The 21,354-nt window shown below is 38.3% G+C and overlaps 1 pseudogene; it reads right to left on the bottom strand.

The window, feature by feature from the left end:
- Positions 1–235: 235 nt before the first annotated feature.
- LOC123241360 lies at positions 236–20,133 on the bottom strand (annotated as a pseudogene).
- Positions 20,134–21,354: the final 1,221 nt, after the last annotated feature.

The raw sequence follows: 21,354 nt of genomic DNA, 5'->3' as shown, positions 1-21,354 counted from the left end.
TTGCATTGAGAACTCAGCTGCTGGACAAATAATATTTCTTTTGGAAAAAACTATTGATACTTAAAAAAAAAAAGAAAGAAAGAAAACCAACCCAGTGATCTCGAAGGTGCAAAATTGAAGCAATCATTAGACGTTTTCAGAACTACTATGGCTCACTCATTTTCTACCATGATGGGGAAAAAAATACAGTTCACATGTATTTTTTTTGTCCCCTTTAGGTAGCCCCTAAATAGATTTACTGCTTTTTGTCCTCTTTCTTTGTTTCTTCTTTGTTTTCTTTCACATATTCCTGGACCAAGAACTCCTTTGGGGGCCATCTGAGCTCCCCACTTTCCATTTCTCCCACTGTGGACTCCACCACAATGGAAGGCAGGGAGTTCTTCAGTTTGTAGTAGCAATCAAAATCTGAGAGATCTGGAAAGATCTGATAGGAGATGCCATCCTTTTGGTTATTTAGTCCAATCTCATCTAATGATGGGGGTGTTCATTATCACCTCTATCATTTTAGCTGATCTCAGATAATCAGAGCAGTGAATGGGGAAATGTACAAAGTCCTTTTTTAATTAATTAACTAATTAATAATATTTTTCCGTGGTTACATGGTTCATATTCTTTCCTTCCCCTCTTCCCTCCCCCCTCCGATAGCCAATGAGCAATTCATTTTTTACATGTATCATTTACATGTATCATTGATCAAGACCCATTTTCATATTATTAATGTTTGCAATAGAGTAATCATTTAGAGTCTACATCCCCAATCATATCTCCATCGAACCATGTGATCGAGCAGTTGTTTTTCGTCTGTGTTTCTATTCCCCCAGTTCTTTCTCTGGATGTGGATAGCATTCTTTCTCATAAGTCCCTTAGATTTTGTCCTGTATCATTGCATTGCTGCTAGTAGAGAAGTCCAGTACATTTGATTGTGCCACAGTATATATTAGTCTCTGTGTATAACATTCTCCTGGTTCTGCTCCTTTCGATCTGCATCAATTCCTGGAGGTCATTCCAGTTCACAATGAATTCCTCCAGTTCATTATTCCTTTTAGCATAATAGTATTCCATCACCAACAGACACCACAATTTATTCAGCCATTCCCCAATCGAAGGGCATCCCCTCTTTTTCTAATTTTTTGTCACCACAAAGTGTGGCTATAAATATTTTTGTTCAAGTATTTTTCCTTATGATCTCTTTGGTGTATAATCCCAGCAGTGGTATGGCTGAATCAAAGGGCAGGCAGTCATTTAAAGTCCTTTGGGCATAATTACAAATTGCCTTCCAGGATGGTTGGATCAATTCACATCTCCACCAGCAGTGCATTAGTGTCCCAATTTTGTCACATCCTTTCCAACATTTATCCTTTGCTGTCCTATTAGCCAATCTGCTAGGTGTGAGGTGGTACCTCAGAGTTGTTTTGATTTGCATTTCTCTAATTATAAGAGATTTAGAACACTTTTTCATGTGCTTATTGATTGTTTTGATTTCTTTATCTGAAAATTGCCAATTCACAGACTCTAAGTCCTAAGGGAGGCTGATCCATGCCCTTGGATAGTTAAAAAATGGTTCCCTGGCCAGAGGAAAAAGAGTACTGCAGTAGCCCAGTGCCCAGCAGTTTTCTGGAGCTTTTAGAGGCAATGGAGGGATCCACCATGCTGGGACACCACCTCCAGAGGGCAAACTCTTAGGCGAACAGGCTCCCACCACTCTGAAACACCACATAGAAGACAGGCTAGCAAGATGACGTGCCTAAGTCCCTTCCCAATGAGCTCTCCACTCATCATCTTTTTTCAGTAATAATAAGGTGTGTGTGTGTGTGTGTGTGTGTGTGTGTGTGTGTGTGTGTGTGTGTGTGTGTGTATAAGCCTTTGATAGCCCATCTTCTTTCGGCTATACCAAGTGAAGAGGTATAGTGAGCAAGATTATCCAACCATTCCTATTTGCCTTCCCTCCAGCTACTGATTTGTTGCCTAATTGGATTTCCTAGTTTAAATGCCTCTTTTAAATATCCTGATGAGGTGTATCAGAAGTTCTATTATTCTGTCTTTTTCAGTTTCAAATCTCCAGTCAGAGGCAGCACTCTGGCAAAACAGTGTTAAATCTCTCTCTTTCCCTTCTCCAAGTGTTCTTTTCCCTCAATTCCTTCCTCCCAGCTACATTTCTAATGGGTAACTCAAGACTAGCAAAAGCCAGAAAGGAAAATTGTTTTATTTCCTTTATATTATTGATCATGAGCCATGTGATCACATATTCCCTTTTATAACTATGATTTGCAGAAAAAGTTAGAGCCAGTTAGTAAATGGTGTATATCAATTATAATAATAGAATTATTATTATGTTATATATAAATATACAAAATAATTATAATAATAGAATTATTAACTATAATATTAGAAAGGATTTAGTTTGGTATATTAGAATATTATAGAAACTAAATACATTAAGAACTTATATTGGAGGAATAAAAACTTCAGAATTATTGTTTTCTAGGGAATCTGAAACCCATACAAAAGAGCTGGGTTCATTGGGAATGACAAGTTTACAGCTAACCTGATGAGATCATATGCCAAGGTACGGTTTGATCCTTTGAAGATTTATGCCAACTATAGACTCCCCAGAGTATTGTGGCCAAGAAAAGTTACTTTGACCTAAGTAGTATGATAGCTAAACTTGTATTGAACTTTCAGGACTTTGTATCAAATGTTCCAAACTCTTATTCTCAAATACCACTGCATGTTTCTTAACATCCTCTGTACCCTTTGCTGTGTTAATGACATACTAATTAGCTATTGAAAATCTATAAAAACATACTGTTGTAAGGGTTAAAATAGGGGTTTTGACAAAATAAGAGAGCGACTTTTTTTTTTTTTAAACCCTTGTACTTCGGTGTATTGTCTCATAGGTGGAAGATTGGTAAGGGTGGGCAATGGGGGTCAAGTGACTTGCCCAGGGTCACACAGCTGGGAAGTGGCTGAGGCCGGGTTTGAACCTAGGACCTCCTGTCTCTAGGTCTGACTCTCACTCCACTGAGCTACCCAGCTGCCCCCAAGAGATCGACTTTTAATAATTTGTTTTAATGAGAACATAGTAGAGTTGTAAATTTATATTATCCCTTTAAGCCAGAGAAAAGAAAACTTCTAGCAGCTTTTAACAATTAACAATTCAGTTTAATTAAAAGAGAGATAGTAAAAAAATATAGTAAAGAAGGGAAAGATAGAAAAGAGGAGAGATTACTAATCTTATGCCCTAAAATATACCTAAAATTCCTAGTACTACTTAAAATTCCTAATAACTACCTCTAGCTATATTCTGAGGATAGTTTCTTCTTGCCTTGGCAAACACCAGGCCTATCTAATCCATACTATCTATAAATGATCCACTAACTCCCTCACTCCCTCACTCAGTTTTCTATAGCAACCCAAACTGTCAATAGCCAACTGACAGCAGATCCTTGCCTATGAGATAGACCTCCTGCTCTCTAGAGATCCCAGAGGCAAAAAGCCCATTTAAAGGCTCAAGCCAAAAGCCCTCTCAGTAAGCTCAGGCTCGCCTTTCTATTCCAGCAACTAAGCGCCAACCTACACTACCAACAACCAACCCCCAATGACCAACTCATGCCCAGCAGCCAACTTCTCCACAACTGCCAACCCTAACCGTCTGCAACTCACCAATCATCAGCAACTCCCTCTCCTAACTGTGAGCAACTGACAGCCTGCAACTGATGCTGGCCCCAAAGGGGAGTCCCGGTTCCTACTTCCTGTCACTGTGGGCTGGTTAATCCCTACACATCTCTATGGTAAGAGGACCTCCAGGTCCCCTGTTAAATTAAAGAATTCCTTTTTACACTGTTCTACCTCTATATGGGGTCCTATCACAAACTGGGTGGTAAGATCTCCAGCTTTAATTTACCGCAATTAAACCAGAGATTTCTTTATTTCTAACAAGTCTGTGGATAATGCTATTTAAAATACAGAATAAAATTTAAAAATATAAAAACACAAAATACAAAATAACTTTCAAAGCCAAGGAAAGGTGAAGAGTCTTACCCTGAACATTGAGAAACAGTTTCAGACTTCTATGAGAAAACCTAAGGAGAGAAAAGGAGATGCAAGATTATTGTCTTGAGATCTTTAGTGGGTTCAGCAACACAACTCTCTTGATACTCTTTGTGACTAATTGTCCCAAACAACCTCAGTCTGAGGGACCTGGCATTTTTCTTTGTGGCAACTGCCTCTGTCCATGCTTCTATTCTCCCAAATCCATTTGGCTTCTCAAGGTCTCTCTTTCTGAAACTCAATTTGTCTTTTAGATATTCTTCTATGCATTTAGTGAGGAGCTGTGTTCCTTTTCTCCCCCAACATCTGCCATATTAATTTCAAAAGGTCATCTTGAGAGCTTGTGCTATCATTGTTTGTCTTATGAGTTGTTCTCTTTCTAAACCATTCAAGGAATTATATCTTATAAAGGGAATATATTTTAAGGTCAAGTTTTTAGTTAGTTTAACACTTCACTATGGACTGACTCTTTTGTACAAGTATCTTGAGAAATGATCCTTGAGTTTCTTCAAATCCATGTTGGCCTGGCCAGTGATGTGTTCTTGGTCCAGGCCAGTAATGGCGAACCTTTTAGATGCTGCGTGTTGTGCCCTGTCTCCTTCCCTGCATCCTGTGCTCTGCCCCCCTGAGACCAAGTCTCCCCCACCCCCCCACCCCAGATAGGGGAGGGAAAAAAGGAGGGGAGTGGGCCAAGGGCTCCACTCAGGAGAGGGAGTAACCACTTCCATTGGGCTGCTGGGCAGAGGGGTAGGGAGGAACAATGGAGAGGAGGAATAGAACAGCCCCAGCAGATTTACATGTCATAGGTTCACCATCAAGGGTCCAGGCCATCTGTTCTTTATTTTCTTTAGTGCCACTTTTACTTCCTCAGGTAGCATTTGAGGATGATATAAAAGTCCGAATACAGTGGCTATACTTTCATTAATAGAGTAGATTTTCCTGAAATATTATTTCTGGAACCTACAGGATCCAAGATATTGTGTAGCAAAAACTCAAGGTTTCTCTGGCCAAGAGAAAGAAAAGTTCATTGTCATGAGCTCTTGAATGCCTCCAAGAGCCAGGCCTGCTACATTTGCCCATTAGGGTTCTAGGGTCCCCTGAGGGATCTATGTGTCTTTTTACTACCACTGGCTTGAGCCCCCACTGGCTGTTCCCCCCACATTTAGGTGCCCATGAGTACTATCTTAATTCCAATTAGTCATTTAACATAAATTAACTTTTACAAAGAATTTAAAAAATATAGCAAGTAGGGCAGCTGGGTGGCTCAGTGGATTGAGAGCCAGGCCCACAGATGGGAGGTCCTAGGTTCAAATCTGGCCTCAGACACTTAATTGTGGTATGACACAGGGCAAGTCACTTAACCCCCATTTCCTAGCCCTTACCACTCTTCTGCCTTGGAATCAATACACAGTATTGATTCTATGACAGAAGGTAAGGGTTTAATATATATAGATATATATATTTAGATATAGATATAAAGAACGAGAGACTCTACTCACTTCACTAGAACAGAAAAGAATAAAAGGAGAGACCAAGGGCCAAGGCTCATTTCTCTGGATCATTTGGGCTTCATAATCTCTTACCAGACACTCTGAAGAAAAGAGCCCAAACATAAATAGAACAGCCAAAAGAGCAAAGGCAAGAAAGATGTGGTAGAAGCTAAATAAATCCTTTTGAATGTCTTCACAGAAGATCAGTAAGTCAATAAGCCTTTATTAAACACCTACCATGTGCCAGGCACTGTGCTAAGTGCTATGGATATAAAAATGAAAAATAAGCACAGTCCTTGTCTTCAAAGAGCTTAAAGTCTAAAGGGGTAAGATAATACACAAAAGAAAGCTGAAAAAGGTTGGAGGAAGAAAAAGGTATGGGGCAGGGACATAGTAGAAAAGTCAGAGAAGTCCAAAAAAGGGCAACTGTGTAGGAAATGAGGAGATGGCTGTGCTGGTCTTTTCTTAAATGGAGATTTAGTAGTTCTTGTCTCTGTTCTCCAATCAGAGGGGCAGAGAGTACTGATGAGATATGAGTACCAAGGCTGATTAGACCTTACAGGATGATGACTTTTCCCAATGATGAGGTTCTTAGGGCCATGGTGGAGCCAGCCTTAGTAATGTAACCCTTCTTTCACACAACAGACGTTAAAATACTTGAAGATAACTATTGTGCCATCCCTAAGTTGTCTTCCAATTAAATGAAAAATCCCCAGTTCTTTCAACAAATCATTGTCAGACATGGTACATGTGGCCTTCCACCATTCAGGCTATACTCTACTAGACATGCTCCATTTTACTAATTCTTTTACAAGGTGTAGTACCTTGATTTGAAAAGAATATTCCAGATGTGGTCTGAACTGAGTGAAGTAAAAGTAGGACTATTATGTTTTTTAAACTAAATATTTTTATTAGGGTAGCCTAATATGGTATTAACATTTTTTGGCTTCCATTTTTTACTTTATACTGAGCTTTCAGTATACAAAGACCCCTAGATCTTTTCTTCATGAATAACATGTTGTGTAGGCAAGTTGTCTTGTACCCATTCTGTTGAATTTTTAAATCAAATATAAAACTTTATATTTATACTGATTAAATTCTATTGAGGTTGATTTAGCATATTATTCCAGACTGTTGAGATTTTTGGATTCTTATTGACATCTAAAATTAACTATATCTCCTAGTCTGGGGAATGTATATATGATAAATGTGCCAGCTACCTGAAATAGGTGAGTAAGATGGCTAAAAGGGTTTGTAGAGTTGTTGTTATATAAGCAGAGGAACTCACTCAATAGGAATGGGCAGGATTCTCAGAAATCTCTCAAAAGCTGGAACACAGGAACCTCAGAGTTTTCAGGGAAAGTCACCTCCTTCAGGCATAGACAAACTGCCACAGGAAGTGAAGTCTCCACTCTCCTGGCTGGACAGGAACAACGGACCCTGATGGTCTCCATGTGTTGCCTTTTAAGCATTCCTTCCATTCCAAAATGGGTCCATAAAAGTTCTGTGCATGTGACCAGACCCTTCTTTGCAAACTCATGCCTTTGACACTCTTTGCAGTTTTGCAAAGCCCTGGTTTCTCTTCTTCTCCCTTACATACCCAACCAAATATACTCTAGCCTATAGCTCTCTATCTTATCCACAAAGTTATGAGGCGTCAAATCTCTTGCTGAAATATAATATAATATATCCATATCAGTCCCCTGATTTATCATCCAAAAGCCTAGTAACTTATAAAAACAAGGCTACTCTGGCATGACCCATCCCTCAAAAATCTATGCCGATCAGGCCTAGAGACAGGAGGTCCTAGGTTCAAACCCGGCCTCAGCCACTTCCCAGCTGTGTGACCCTGGGCAAGTCACTTGACCCCCATTGCCCACCCTTACCAATCTTCCACCTATGAGACAATACACCAAAGTACAAGGGTTTATAAAAAAAAAAAAATCTATGCCGATGCCGATCCTTAATGATTACTATTTTCATGAAACTATGCTGACTGGGCCTATTACAAATTTATGTTATACAATCTCAACAGGGCCTTCACTGAAACAAGACAACGCTTTTATTCCCCCCTAGTCAGTTTACTGTCTTACTTATTATAGCAGCTTTTCTAAACTTTTTCATTTCTTGTCAAACCTCCCATGAGACCTTCTCTCTCAGGTAAGAACCTCATCTCATACTTCATTGAAAAAATTGACTAATTTGCCAAGAACTTATCCTTCCTCCTTCTTCTTCACTTCACATTATTCTTATGCCTTCCCTCCCCACTTCCTTTGCCTCTGTCTCACATGAAGAGGTACCCTTCCCTTCTCCCTGTCAAGGCTAATTCTTCTATGTGTACCCTTGATCCTATTCCATCCTTTCATCTCCAGTGGTTTCCTCCTGATTATCATTCCAGTCTTTCTTTAATTTTCTGTTTTAAACCCTTCCCTTCCCTTTTAGAATCAATACTGTGATTGATTCCAAGGCAGAAGAATGGTAAAGGCTAGGCAATGAGGCTTAAATTATTTGCTCAGGGTCACACAGTTAGGAAGTGTCTGAGGACAAATTTGAACAGAGGACCTCCCATCTACAGGCCTGGCTTTCTATCCACTGAGCCCTCTCGCTGCCCCCCTATTATTAATTCTCAATGTTTCTCTGTCTATTGACTATTTCCCTGCTGACCTTAAACAAGCTCAGGTCTTCCTTAAAATACTCTCATTTGATCTATTCATACATACTAACTACCATTCTATATCTCTTCTCTTTTGCCTAAAATTATTGAGAAAAACCATCTACAATTGGTGCCTCCACTTCCTTTCTTCTCATTTCTGTACAAACTCTTGTCAGTCTGGATTCTACCTGTGTTCAACTCTTAATCTCATTGAAGTTACCAATGATCTTTAAAAAATATATATTCCAACAAGAAACATTTATTAAGCACCTTCTAAGAGTAAGTTACAGTGCTAGGCACTGGAGGTACAAAGGAAAATGAAAACATTCCTGTTTTCAGAAAACTCATTTTCAACTGGGGGAACATAATACAACAAACCCAGAGGACTAATAATGAAGCTGCTCACCTCCTGGCAAAGAGTGATAGACTCAGGGTGAGACCTATGCATATACTTTTTGGACATGGCTAATTTAAGAATCTGCTTTACCCAACTAATTTCTTACAAGGGTTTCATTTCTTCTTTTTTTATTGAAGGGGAGAGATAGGCAGGAACTAAAACAGACTTTTTTGATTTTTTAAAAATTTAATTTAATTTAAATTTTTTAATTTTTTATTATTTATGAAATGTATTATTTAATTAGTTTGTTTATGAAAAAATAAAATTAGGAAAAAATTTAAAAATGTGTACAAAGTAATTTTGAGGAGGGGGAGCAGTATCAGCAGGAAAGATGAGGAAGGCTTCATTGAGGAAATATAAACTATAATAGTTCCCTATTACCTCCTGGATCTAATATAAAATCCTCTGTCTTTTAAAGCCTTTTGCAACCTGGACCTCTTCTTACCTTTCTATTCTTATATTTTACTCTCCTCCACTTCTTCTTTGATTAAGTGATACTGGCCTTCTTGCTGTCCCTTTCATATGACTCCATCTTCCTACTAGAGTGTCTTTTTGCTGTCTCCCATACTTGGAATGCTCTTCTTCCTTGTTGACAATTCCTGGATTCCCTAGAATACTTCAAATTTCAGTTCAAATCCTATCTCAGTTACAAGTGCTCTCCCAGACCTCCCTACCCACCACCCCTATTGCTCTTACTCTGAGATTATTCAGTATACATCCTCTATATACATAGTTGTTTGTATGTTACCTCCTCCATTAGAATGTGAGTTCCTTGAAGGAAGAGGTTGATATTGCTTTTCTTTGTATCCCTACTATTTGGCAAAGTGCTGGACACATGGGGAGTGTTTAATAAATGCTTGTTAACTGCCAGGAATTGAAGTGAGGTTCACCTGCCCAAACTTGGATCCTCTGAGAAAACTGGGTCTCATCAACATGGACTTTTCCAACAATGTGAATATCAGAAATCATCTAACACTCTCGTTTTACATGTAATAGAGTAGAAGTTTTTCAAAGTGGAATATTTATTTCAAAAGATAATCATGGGGGCAGCTGGATGGCTCAGTGGATTGAGAGCCAGGCCCAGAGACAGGAGGTCCTGGGTTCAAATTTGACCTCAGACACTTCTTAACTGTGTGACCGTGGACAAGTCACTTAATCCCTACTGCCTAGCCCTTACCACTTCTGCCTTAAAGGCAAGGGTTAAAAAAAAAGATAATCATAAATTTTTAAACATATTCCCCCCAATGAGAGGTATAATCCCCCTTTCTCCGCGTATCTCCTCTGGCTCTGGAGAAAGGAAATGGATTAAGTTCATGACATATCTATTCCCATAGAATATAGCTCTAGTTCCAAACTGAAAAACTCCCTAGGACTGGAGTTCCAGGGACCTTTGCTTTTTAGAGTTTCCATGTTGAGATGGCTAGCTGCTGCACCACCCTGCCTACAATCCTGGCCAAAGGTCAGTTTGGTGAGGGTTGCCTCCAGCATCTGAAACTGAGTTCAAATTACACAAAGCAGGAACAAATAATTGATGGAGGCAAAAGGAAAGGCTAGAAAGAGGGGTGCTGCAAACCTCCCATTCTGCAATTTGCGCAAATGGTGTTGATGGTATAGTGGCTCCAAAACTGGCTTCCTAGCTTTCTCCTTTTATGCAAAAAATGTCCCATCTGTGACATCTGCATTGCTATGTTAAACCTTGACTTACACCACCCTCCCTCAGCCTCCTCTCTCTTCTGAATGGCCAGAGGGTATACAGTTGTCCCTCACTATATCACAGTTCACTTATTGAGGCTTCACTGTATTGAGGGTTTAAAAAAAATCTAATTCTGTATTGAGGGTTTTTTGTTATATTGAGGGATTTTGTGGATGAAATACCATACTGTACACAATGGAAATGCATTTCACCACTATCTCTTGTGCATTAGCCAATGTGAGATTGTACATGGCACACTATTGGCTGATGGAATGAAAGGCGACCAACCACAGCACTGTGTTCTGTATCCTGGGCACTGATTGGCTCAGTGACTCTAGTATTGGTCTGTTTGCTCTCCTGCTACTTGGTGGATTTTCACTTATTCCATTGGGGGTCTCTGGAACATAACTCCCATGATAGGTGAGGGATCACCGTAATACCAAACTCCTCCCAGAACCTTCCTTCCTTTAAAGAGAGCAGAAACTGGATTTTTGGTTCACTCCACCCTGCATCTGCTATTCAGCCTGGTTTCCCCTTGCCTGCAAATCTCCCCACCTTCACTGACTGCTATTATGTGTTGTCTCTCCTTATTAAATTGTAAGTTTCTTGAAGGCAAGAACTGTCTTTCTATTAATTATACTCTCGGCACTTGGCACAGTTTCTGGCACATGTCAGGTGCTTAATAAATAATTCTTGGTCTTGGACATGTGTTCATCTGTTTCCCTTACTTCCTAGGGGTTTTAGAGCAAAGATGGTTAGGGAAGCAGAGTGTTATGTTACACCTTCACTCAATTTAGTTTGGGGATCTTTTTGAGCATTGCAATTGATTAAATGAGATGAAGGCCATAGGATTAGAATGCTCATTTCTCTTATTTCTATTCAAGGTCTTTGATGAACAAATTCAGAATCACAATAGCACAAAGGAAATTAGAGATGAGCAAATCTAGAGACATCTCCATCCCAAATGTTCAAAGGGACTATTTTTGCCCAACCTACAGTACAATCTACTGAGCTTGAACTGGACTGTACACTATATACCTTGACCCCCACATTATGATGTCACTGATCCTCTTCAACTACAAAAGTCGAATAGTGACTCAAACTCAACTGAGTATAGTTAAATGTTCTTTAAAAAACAAACACAAAAACTTTTACCTTCTGTCTTGGAATTGTTGCGGCCAGGGAACTGTGGGTACGAAATATGGAAAATGAGAGAAGAAAAAAAGAAAAAAGACTACCACACGGTATTTAGAGAAAATCTCACTTGCCTCCTTTCCAGGGGCTCTGGGCTAGTGCTTTTATTAGCATATCAACACTCATTGATTATCTGATTAGTATCAAAGACATACAGAACAAATAATACAATGGGTTGCGTCAAAGTGGTCAGTCCTATTACAACTTGGTTAATAACAAATTTCTATTATAGTCAAAGTTCACATTTTTTATGTTTCTGAGACATTTGCTAAGGAAACAGAAAAGATGAAAGAAAGAAGATACTTGATAGAGAAGTTAACTAGGAGATAGTAGGACTGGCAATTCCAAAAGAGGAGCTTTTGAAACGTAAATTCTCATGTTGGTTGTAAGGATATAATCAGAAGCTTCATAATGGTCACTGGAGCTGCTGAAGCTAACTAGATAGTCTGTTGAGCAATGCCATATTAACCTAGTTAATTTGGTAGAGACTCCACTAATTATTTTTTCCATTGAAGGTTTGAGCACTTATTATCCCCAATTGATATGGCCACAACAAGAAAATTGCCTTTACAACAATATTTTGTTTTATACTGGACCTTGACCCTTGCCCATGAGGCCTCAGTGTGGCATTTCAGCATCCCTGGATTGGTTAGTGCTTATGTTCCCTTCAGGAATCAATACTGTGTACTGGTTCTAAGGCAGAGGAATAGTAAGAGCTAGGCAATGAGGGTTAAGTGACTTCCCCAGGATCACACAGCTAGAAAGTGTCTGAGATCAAATTTGAAACCAGAACTTCCTGTTTCTAGGCCTGGCTCTCAATCCACTGAGCCACCTGGTCTTCATCTCACTTATTTTGGATTTCAGCTTCCTAAAAACAATTTTTGTTCTAATTTTCCCAGTGTAAAGATTGTTTTCCTTCTTAGAGAAAATAGATATAAAATGCTGCATCTGGGACACTCCCTCATATATGGATGTGTGTGTGGATAGAATTTGCTCCCCAGGACTCTCTTACCCAGCATCCCATTTGTGTACTCACGCTGTGTGCATACTTATGGAAGATAAAGTTTTGGTGTGACCCCGCCTCTCTCTCTCTTTTTCCTTGAACGGCTGCTGAAGCTGGCTTTCAGCCAGGCAGGAGAATTTACACATTTGGTCTTACTTTAGTTAGAAAATTAGGTTTTGAACTTCTATTTCTTTTTTTTTATTTCTTCTACTTCAAGTGATTATTAATAAGCTTTATAAAATTAATACTTGGGATTATTGATATTAACTTAAATCTTACAGATGTCAGAAAAGCTCTTTCAGGTTTGAGGCCTTCCATGGGATTAAAAAATCATAGCTCACAATCCCCAATTGATAAATATTTACTTTTGCCAGCCAACTAGAGGACAAATAAATTCAAAACAAAACATATTTAATCAAATGGCAAAGCAAATAAAGTGACAAGGAAAGACTCCCTACCCTCCATATATGGAGTACAGTTTCCCACAGGTTATCTACCAAACAATTGGTGGGGAGAGGGAAAACACAAAGACAACACACATAATAAGGTATCACGGATGGAAGACATGCCTGTAGAGAATGTGTGTAGCCACAGAACATGTGTCAAAGGACATATGCCAGCAGCTTGTGTGATCAGGATGCATGTGTGTAAAGCATAAAGGTCTGAAACCCATGAGGTCAAGGCACATATGTGACAAATATAACATCCCTTTGAAAATACATACCTGCTCTTTTCCTCTGGTGACATCACTGTGATGCTCTCTATTGGGTATTATGTTATCTCTGCATTGAATCTTCACCCTGCTATGTTGTCTCTGCTGGGCATTTCCATCAATTCTATGGTCCCTCAATTGCTCTCTGCTACCCTCTGCTGGACTTCAGTTCTTCAGGATCTTTTGCTATCCTTTGTTCCAATATACTAAAATTTAATAGCCTTAGAAGGGACAGTTGATGCTCTTGTAGAACATGGTAGAAGCTATAAGCCACAACATTCAGAGACAGATCAGACAAGAGCCAATTGTTCTGGGTAATCTTTTGACTGTTTTTGCCTAGTGTTGACTTGAGGTCCAGGGTCCTAGACAACTGATTTAGGGTTGGAAAATTACTTGTGGATTATGAATCTGTCTCTCTAAAACCCATTTTAGGAACTTTACTTAAAAAATACTTCATAGGAATTTCGTGGGACTAAGGTCTAGGGATGTGCCTTGCTCCCAACATCTGTTTCATTGCCTTTCAAGTTTGTAAAGCAAATAGAATCCATATTTCTGTCCTGGCCCCCAGCTTTTGTGCCATATTTTGGTTGTCATGAACTCTCAACTCTATTCTTATAAAAATTAGAGTTGTTATTCCACTTTTTCTGTTGTCCATTATTATTATCCCATCTATCCTGAGTAGCAGTCCCATCCCTCCTTTGTTTTTCCTCTTGATTCTAACAAAGTTTAAAATGTACCTGTTTGGGAGAAGCCCTGGCCATTAATCACCAGCCTCAGCCCATTCTTAGATTTGGTGTCTTTGATACAATTATCACAGGATTGTGCCATTTTTCCAATTAATTTCTAGTTATTCTACATTTTTTTAGACCTTTTGAATGTCTTTTAAAAATCCAAGTGAACGGGGCAGCTGAGTAGCTCAGTGGACTGAGAACTAGGCCTAGAGACAGGAGATTCTAGGTTCAAATTTGGTCTCAGACACCTCCTGGCTGTGTGACCCTGGGCAAGTCACTTAACCCCCATTGCCTAGCACTTACCACTCTTCTACCTTAGAACCAATGATTCTAAGACAGAAGGTAAGGGTTTAAAAAAATGTAAGTTAAAATAAAAAAACAAAACAACCCAAGTTGTTTGTAAGTCCCCTGGGCAATTATTTGTCTTTTTGGAAAGCTCCTTCTTTTCTTCCTTATTGGGGTTGCTTGTTTTTATATTAGAATTTCGACCTTGGGAGGTTCCTTAGATTAACTCCCATTTTACAATCCTAAGTCATGGTATGCTTTAAATACTTTTCCTTAACTTTCCAAAATCTACAAGCCCCAAATATAGGGTGCCTATCAGCTATGCTTGGCTTTCTATCTCTTAGCTATCAAGAGCTTTAAGATTATGTTCACTTTCACCAAAAGTTTTTATCATTTCTACTTTAGGAATGAGTTTCTTCGTGTTGGTGAGAAGTTGCTGAATAATAGTACCTGTTGCTTATTTTCTTCTTTTTTAAAAAACCCTTACCTTTTTTGCCTTAGAATCAATACTATGTATTGGTTCCAAGGCAGAAGAGTGGTACAGTCTAGGCAATGAAAGTTGAATGACTTGTCCAGAGTCACACAGCAAGGAAGTGTCTAAAACGATATCCAAACCTACTCTCTAGAACAATGGTTCCCAAACATTTTTGGCCTACTGCCCCCTTTCCAGAAAAATATTACTTAGAGCCCCCTGGAAATTAATTTTTAAAAAATTTTAATAGCAATTAATAGGAAAGATATATGTATTAATGTTTCTACCTTTTTCATAAAATATAGTAAAGAAAGGTGTAAATTAGAAATATCGAACTTTGAAATTATGAAACTATTTATTGACCTAAACTATTCACCGCCCCCAAATGCACCTGTGGCCATCACTGCTCCCCTGGATCACTGCAGCACACACCAGGGGATGGTGGTGCCCACTTTGAGAATCACTGCTCTAGAACCTAGAATCAGTCTCTAGCCCCTGGCTCTTTATCCAGTGCTGCCCCCCTCTTCTATTTTTTGAGAACAGAAATATTCTTAACTTTGCTTTCTGTAGAGATTATCACATTTCAATATATTTGAAATCTTAACCATTACTATATCATGCTTCTGTGCCCAGTGTGTGATGCTTTCCTCAGATTGTGAATGATCTACATCTCTACCACCGTATAACTTCTATTTTCCCCATCAAATATAATTCCATTAAAATTATTTTCACTATACTTCCTCCTTTCAATTCATGGATTTCCTCATATGAATGAAGTATTATAACTCAATTATATAACTGTTATGCAATTCCAGCCAGTTTTGGTTATATCTTCCATTCTACCAAGGCTCATTGATACCTATAAGTCAAATTTACTCTCCTAAATTAAGATTTCAAATGTTTGACTCAAATGTTTTTAAGAGCCATTCCCCTATTTGACATTCCCCTAATTGACAAATGGATCAAAAGATATGAATTGGCAGTTATTAGTCAAAGAATTCCAAGTTATCAATTGTCGTTTGAAAAAAAAAGTTCTAAATCATGAATAGAGAAACATACATTAAAACATCTCTTAGGTACACCTCATACCTAATGGATTGGCAAGACAGGCAAAAGAGGAATGTTAGAGGTATTGGAGGGAAACAAATATATTTAATAGCATTGTTGGTGGAACTGTGAATTCATTCAACTATTCTGAGAAAGTGATTTGGAACTCTGCCCCAAAAAGTACTAAACTGTGCAGACCCTTTGTCTCAGCAATACCACTACTAGATCTATAACCCAGAGAGATACTTGTACAAAAATATTTATGACAGCTGTTTTTGTGTTGGCAAAGAATTAGAAACTGAGGGATGCTCATCAATTGGGGAACAGCTGAATCAGTTGTGATAAACATATGTGATGAAATGCTATTGTATTATAAGAAATGATGAAAGGAACAGTTTTAGAAAAATCCGAGACATATGAATTGATGCAAAGTGATGTGAACAGAACCAGGACAACAATTTATATAATAATAATAATAATAATAATGTTACTGTAAGGACAAACAACTATGAAAGATGTAGAAATTCTGATCGATACAATGGAACCAGCCACAGTTCCAGAGGACTCATGATGAAACACTCCATCTACCTCCGAAGAGAAGGGTGAAGGTGTTATGGGGAATATTGATCCTGATATTGATTGCTATTGATAATTATTGGTAGGCTATTACTTAGGAGATTCCTTTGTCAGTTGAGGGAATCAACTGGATTAATAGTTGATGAAACTGCTGGAGACTGGTTATAGAAAAGCTATTTATTTAACTATAAGGATGCAGGGAAAGAAAAGGAAAGTTATGAAATATATTGATTATTGATATATATATATATTTTTTCCTAAACTAAAGATTTGTAACTGAACCCCAAAACCCCCCAAAAACTGTTCTACAAGGAGTGTCTTCTGCCTGGAAAACCAGGCCTACTCTAAACTCCTTAATATCTCTAAAATATATTGCTAACTATCTAATCTATTTGTAATTTACTTACATTATATCTTTAAAGATTTAATGTAACTTCTATCTCTCCAGCCACAGAGATTCAGCTTCTCCTGCTTCTGACAGATTTTTACTGACACTCTCTTCTGCCTCCTGCTGTTGCTCCCCTGTCTTTTCACAGGAAACAGCTAAGCCGATTTCTCTCACAGAAGATCAGATTTACAATCTTTCTCCAAACCTCCAGGTGTTTTCCCAAACCAACTGTCATTAACTCTTCCAAGATTTCCCAAGGAAACTTCAACCATCCACCCTCTGAGCAACAGACTCAAAGAGGGTCCAGTAAATTCCTAATTGTCCCTCCTAGGGGAAGCTGAGAATTCTTTTCCCCATGATCTCTTGAGAATTCCTCTGAGTTAAAGGATCCCTGTACCACTCACAACCATCTATCCAGCCCTATTACTTATTCCTAGTTATTCAGAACCTCTAATTACTTAGATAATTAACAAATAACTTATTACAAAGGACTCAGAGTGTAGACTGTTCCTGTATATAGTTGATGTGGACTACAGAACAGGTTTTGCTTCTCTATTCTCCATCTCCCAAACACATCCTAGGTATTTTCACACTCATGCTTTTGTTTCTTCTCTGTTCCAGATTCCAATTATCACCTTAGAATCTTACTCATCCTTTCAAATGTGCTAGCTATTGTTATCTTTATGAATAATTCTTTGTTCAAATGCTCTGTCTTATTCACTATGTCTAGTACAAATGACTGAATTTGGGACTTGTTCTTTTGGTAATTTCTTTCCAAAAACTAAGCCAAACTATGTTTGGATACAAAGTTAAATTGATATGATAATAAGATAGGTCCCTGTATCGAAGTGGGATACATTCTAAGACCTACTGTGGATATAAGAGAATACCTGTTGACTCCATGTATAATGTTATTTTCTTGTACATACATATGAATAATAAAGTTTAATTGATAAATTAAACACACAATAAGATATTACCAACATTAGTTAATAATAATACATATTGTACATTATTATATAGTACTGTACAGTCAGTATTCTCTCTGCTTGCTCCAGTCCCTTGCTTCAGTAGTCCACAGCCCACCATTTTTCTGGCCCCTACAAAAAACAAAACTTCCAAGTAAAAGCAAAACTGATATGAGAGATCACTGATGTGGACAGACTGCTGCTGGAGGCAGACCCCAGGTACAGAAAGAGAACTTTGCTCTTACCTGTCATCTGCTGGCCCACCTTTTGCCTATCTTCTGTCTGTCCTCACTCAGGTCCCAGTGGTTACTTTACTTTACCTTAGGTAACTAAAACTTCAGAAAGCAAGATGTGGATAAGGGGAGACTACTATATATAGATCTAATAATTCCATATACACAATCAACTGAATGTTACATGAATTTTTACAAATATTTAAAAAAATTTTAAAGAGTAAAAATATGCATACGTACAAAAATATTTACAGAAACTTCTGTTATTACAAAGAACTGGAAACTGAAGGGGTATCCTTTGGTTGAGGAATGGATAAACAGATTATATTATAATAGAATATTGTTATGCCATAAGAAATGAGGAAGAGGATGTTCAGTTTTTCAGTTGTGTCCAACTCTTAATGAGCCCACTTAGGTTTTTCTTCACAAAGATAATGGATTGGTTTGCCATTGCCTTCTCTAGCTCATTTGACAAATGTGGAAAATAAGGCAAATGGAGTTAAGTGACTTGACCAGTGACACACAGCTAGTAAGTGTCGAAGGCTGGATTTGAATTCATGTCTTTGTGACTCCAGCCCCAGTACTCTTATCTCCTATGCCACTTGGCTACCCTGATGAAGAGAATAGTTTCAGAGGAATCAGGGGAGACTTAAGTGAGCAGAAAACCAGGAAACAGTTTATGTTATTTATGCATTATAAAACAAAAAAAAAACACCCTTGGAAATATTTAAGAATGCAATAAAATTAATATCAATGCAATGACCAACTCTGATTTCAGAGGGGCAATAATGAAGGATGTTATCTATCTCCTTGCAAAGAAGCAATGAGCTAGATATGAAGAATGAGGCACAAGTTTTTGGACATAGTCAATATAGGAATTTGTATTGCATGACTACTCACAGTTGTTTCAAAGTGTTGTTCCTTTTTTTTTTTTCAGTAGAGGGTAGGCAAAAGAGAAGGCAAATGCTTGTTAATTGAAAAAAACTTAAAAGAATGATAGAACATTTATTAAGCATTTACTTACAAATACAAATAACCAAGACAAGCCCTACCCTCAAGGAGCTTACATTCTAATAGGGGAAGATAACAAATTTGGAGAGATGGTGAATTATTTTGGACAGCAAAGTCAAAGTGGGGGAGTGTCTTATTAAGGGAATTTGTCTCATTAGGAGACCATGTTCAAACTTGCTCCTCCGCAAGGTCACTCTGGCACCACAGTTTTCAGTAAGAATCATTTATTAATTATAAAATGGACAGTGAAATATTTGATTACAGCAACAATAAAATATACAACTAAGAAGCATGAAAGTGAAAGCAATAAAAGCCTATATAAACAAAGAATTTATCACCAAATGGGGGGAGACACCAAATCAGGGGAGACACCAACTCCTGGGTTCACAAGGCTGGGGGTCCCGGTACAGCCACCCAGAGTCCCGACTGGGACAGTCCCAGGCAGGGCGTCCTCTTCACGGGTGAGACTCCAGAGGGCTGAGGGCTTCAAAAGGACCTTTATGGGGATCATAGACAAAAGTGGCTTTTGGCCAGTATGCTTGCATGACTTGGCTAATCTTGCGGAGGAATGGGGCGTGAGGGATTAAAGCCAAAGACCAGGGACTAAACAATTTTGATTCCAAGAATCTTCCCAAGAGAGGGGGCCAACCCTCCCTGAAAGATCCATGGGACTGTTTATAGTTTTTTGGGAGTGGTGAGTTCCTAGAAACTGTCGGCATACAAAGAGTTAGACATCCACCTGGGGCCTGGCTAGGGTCCCAGGAGATATCCTCCTTCATGCCTGTCCTTGGACCAATACTATGTGGCCATATCTAGGTCCAGAGTTAGGCCTATGCCTGTATAAGCTTTCCAAATTCATATATGAATCTTTCAGGGAGAAGGAAGAGGCTAGATATTTCCATGCTTACATTTGAACTCTCAAATTTTGAATATCACAACATGAAGATTATACTGTGATAAGATCTTTGTTTTAGATGCTTTGCAATTGCCTTTGAACAGATTAAGGTTCTGACTTGATTAAGAAAATTGTTCTATTAGTTAGCCATAGGCTAATTAATAAGGTAATTGTGTGGAATTATGAAGAAGACAAAAAATAGACAAACAGATAATTTGCTACTTATGTTAAGTTTTGGATTTGCACATAAAACATTCCTTTACCTTTTTCCTTATTTTAAATCCTTGGATAGAGGAAAAGGCTTCCAGAAGGAACATGGTATGGGATATAGCCATACCTACCATCTGCATAAAAAAAAAAAAATGATCTTTCAGAATGTATTCCTGCTAGTTTTCTGCACTGCGTATTTATTTGGAAACAGAAGAAAATAATTCAACCAGCATCTTTATTCCATCAGTCCTGAACCTTACATTACACATAAAGCTTATGGCATTTTTGCATTTCATTTTCTGTCCTCAGAACTCTGGAGAAGTCCAAGACTTCTCTGTCTCCAAAACACTAGTTTATATTGCAAGGGAAGATCTAGTTCCAAGGCTCAGAACACCGAGGAGAAAAAAAGTATAAATGGGAAGAAATTGTAGGTTGTATAGGTTACAAGAGATAAAACTTTCAAAAAAGGAAGCAAAGAGGTGATGCCTAAAAGAAAGCGAAGATCTAAAAATTTGTTTCTCATTCTCCTGCAAAAAGGCCTGCTGAAATTAGAAGTCTTCCCAGTAAGATCAGGAGTGAAACAAGGATGCCCATTATCACCTCTATTATTTAACATTGTACTAGAAACATTAGCAGTAGCAATTAGAGAAGAAAAAGAAATTGAAGGTATCAAAATAGGCAATGAGGAGACCAAGCTATCACTCTTTGCAGATGATATGATGGTCTACTTAAAAAATCCTAGAGAATCAACTAAGAAACTAGTAGAAATAATCAACAACTTTAGCAAAGTTTCAGGATACAAAATAAATGCAGATAAATCATCAGCATTTCTATATACTTACAACACATCTCAGCAGCAAGAGTTAGAAAGAGAAATACCATGTAAAATCACAGTGTAAAACACTAAGGAATCTATCTACCAAAACAAACACAGGAATTATATGAACACAACCACAAATCACTTTCCAGACAAAAAGGCCTGCTGATATCAAGCACTAGGAGAGGGAGAATATCTTACTCTGAGGTGGATTACCAGCATCTCTTCATCTCATTTACCATTATAAGTTTCTTCTAATAGGGCAGCTAGGTGGTTCAGTGGATAGAGCACCAGGTCTGGGGACAAGAGTCTTGGGTTCAGATCCGGCCTCAGACAGGTCCTAGCTGTGTGACCCTGGACAGGTCACTTAAGCCCTTCCCATTCTTCTGCCTTGGAACCAATACTTATTAGTGTTGATAAAAGATAAGGGTTTTAAGAAAAAAGCTTCATCCACAGTCCATGTGCTGTGTAAGGAATGTACAAGGGAAGTGATATGAGATATATATCTTTTACCACATTTATGAAAGAA

The sequence above is a fragment of the Gracilinanus agilis genome, chromosome 3 (genome assembly GCF_016433145.1).
Source record: "Gracilinanus agilis isolate LMUSP501 chromosome 3, AgileGrace, whole genome shotgun sequence".
NCBI classification, from domain to species: Eukaryota; Metazoa; Chordata; class Mammalia; order Didelphimorphia; family Didelphidae; genus Gracilinanus; species Gracilinanus agilis.
The sequence above is the reverse complement of the archived record's forward strand: the minus strand, read 5'-3'. Positions and strand labels throughout refer to the sequence as shown.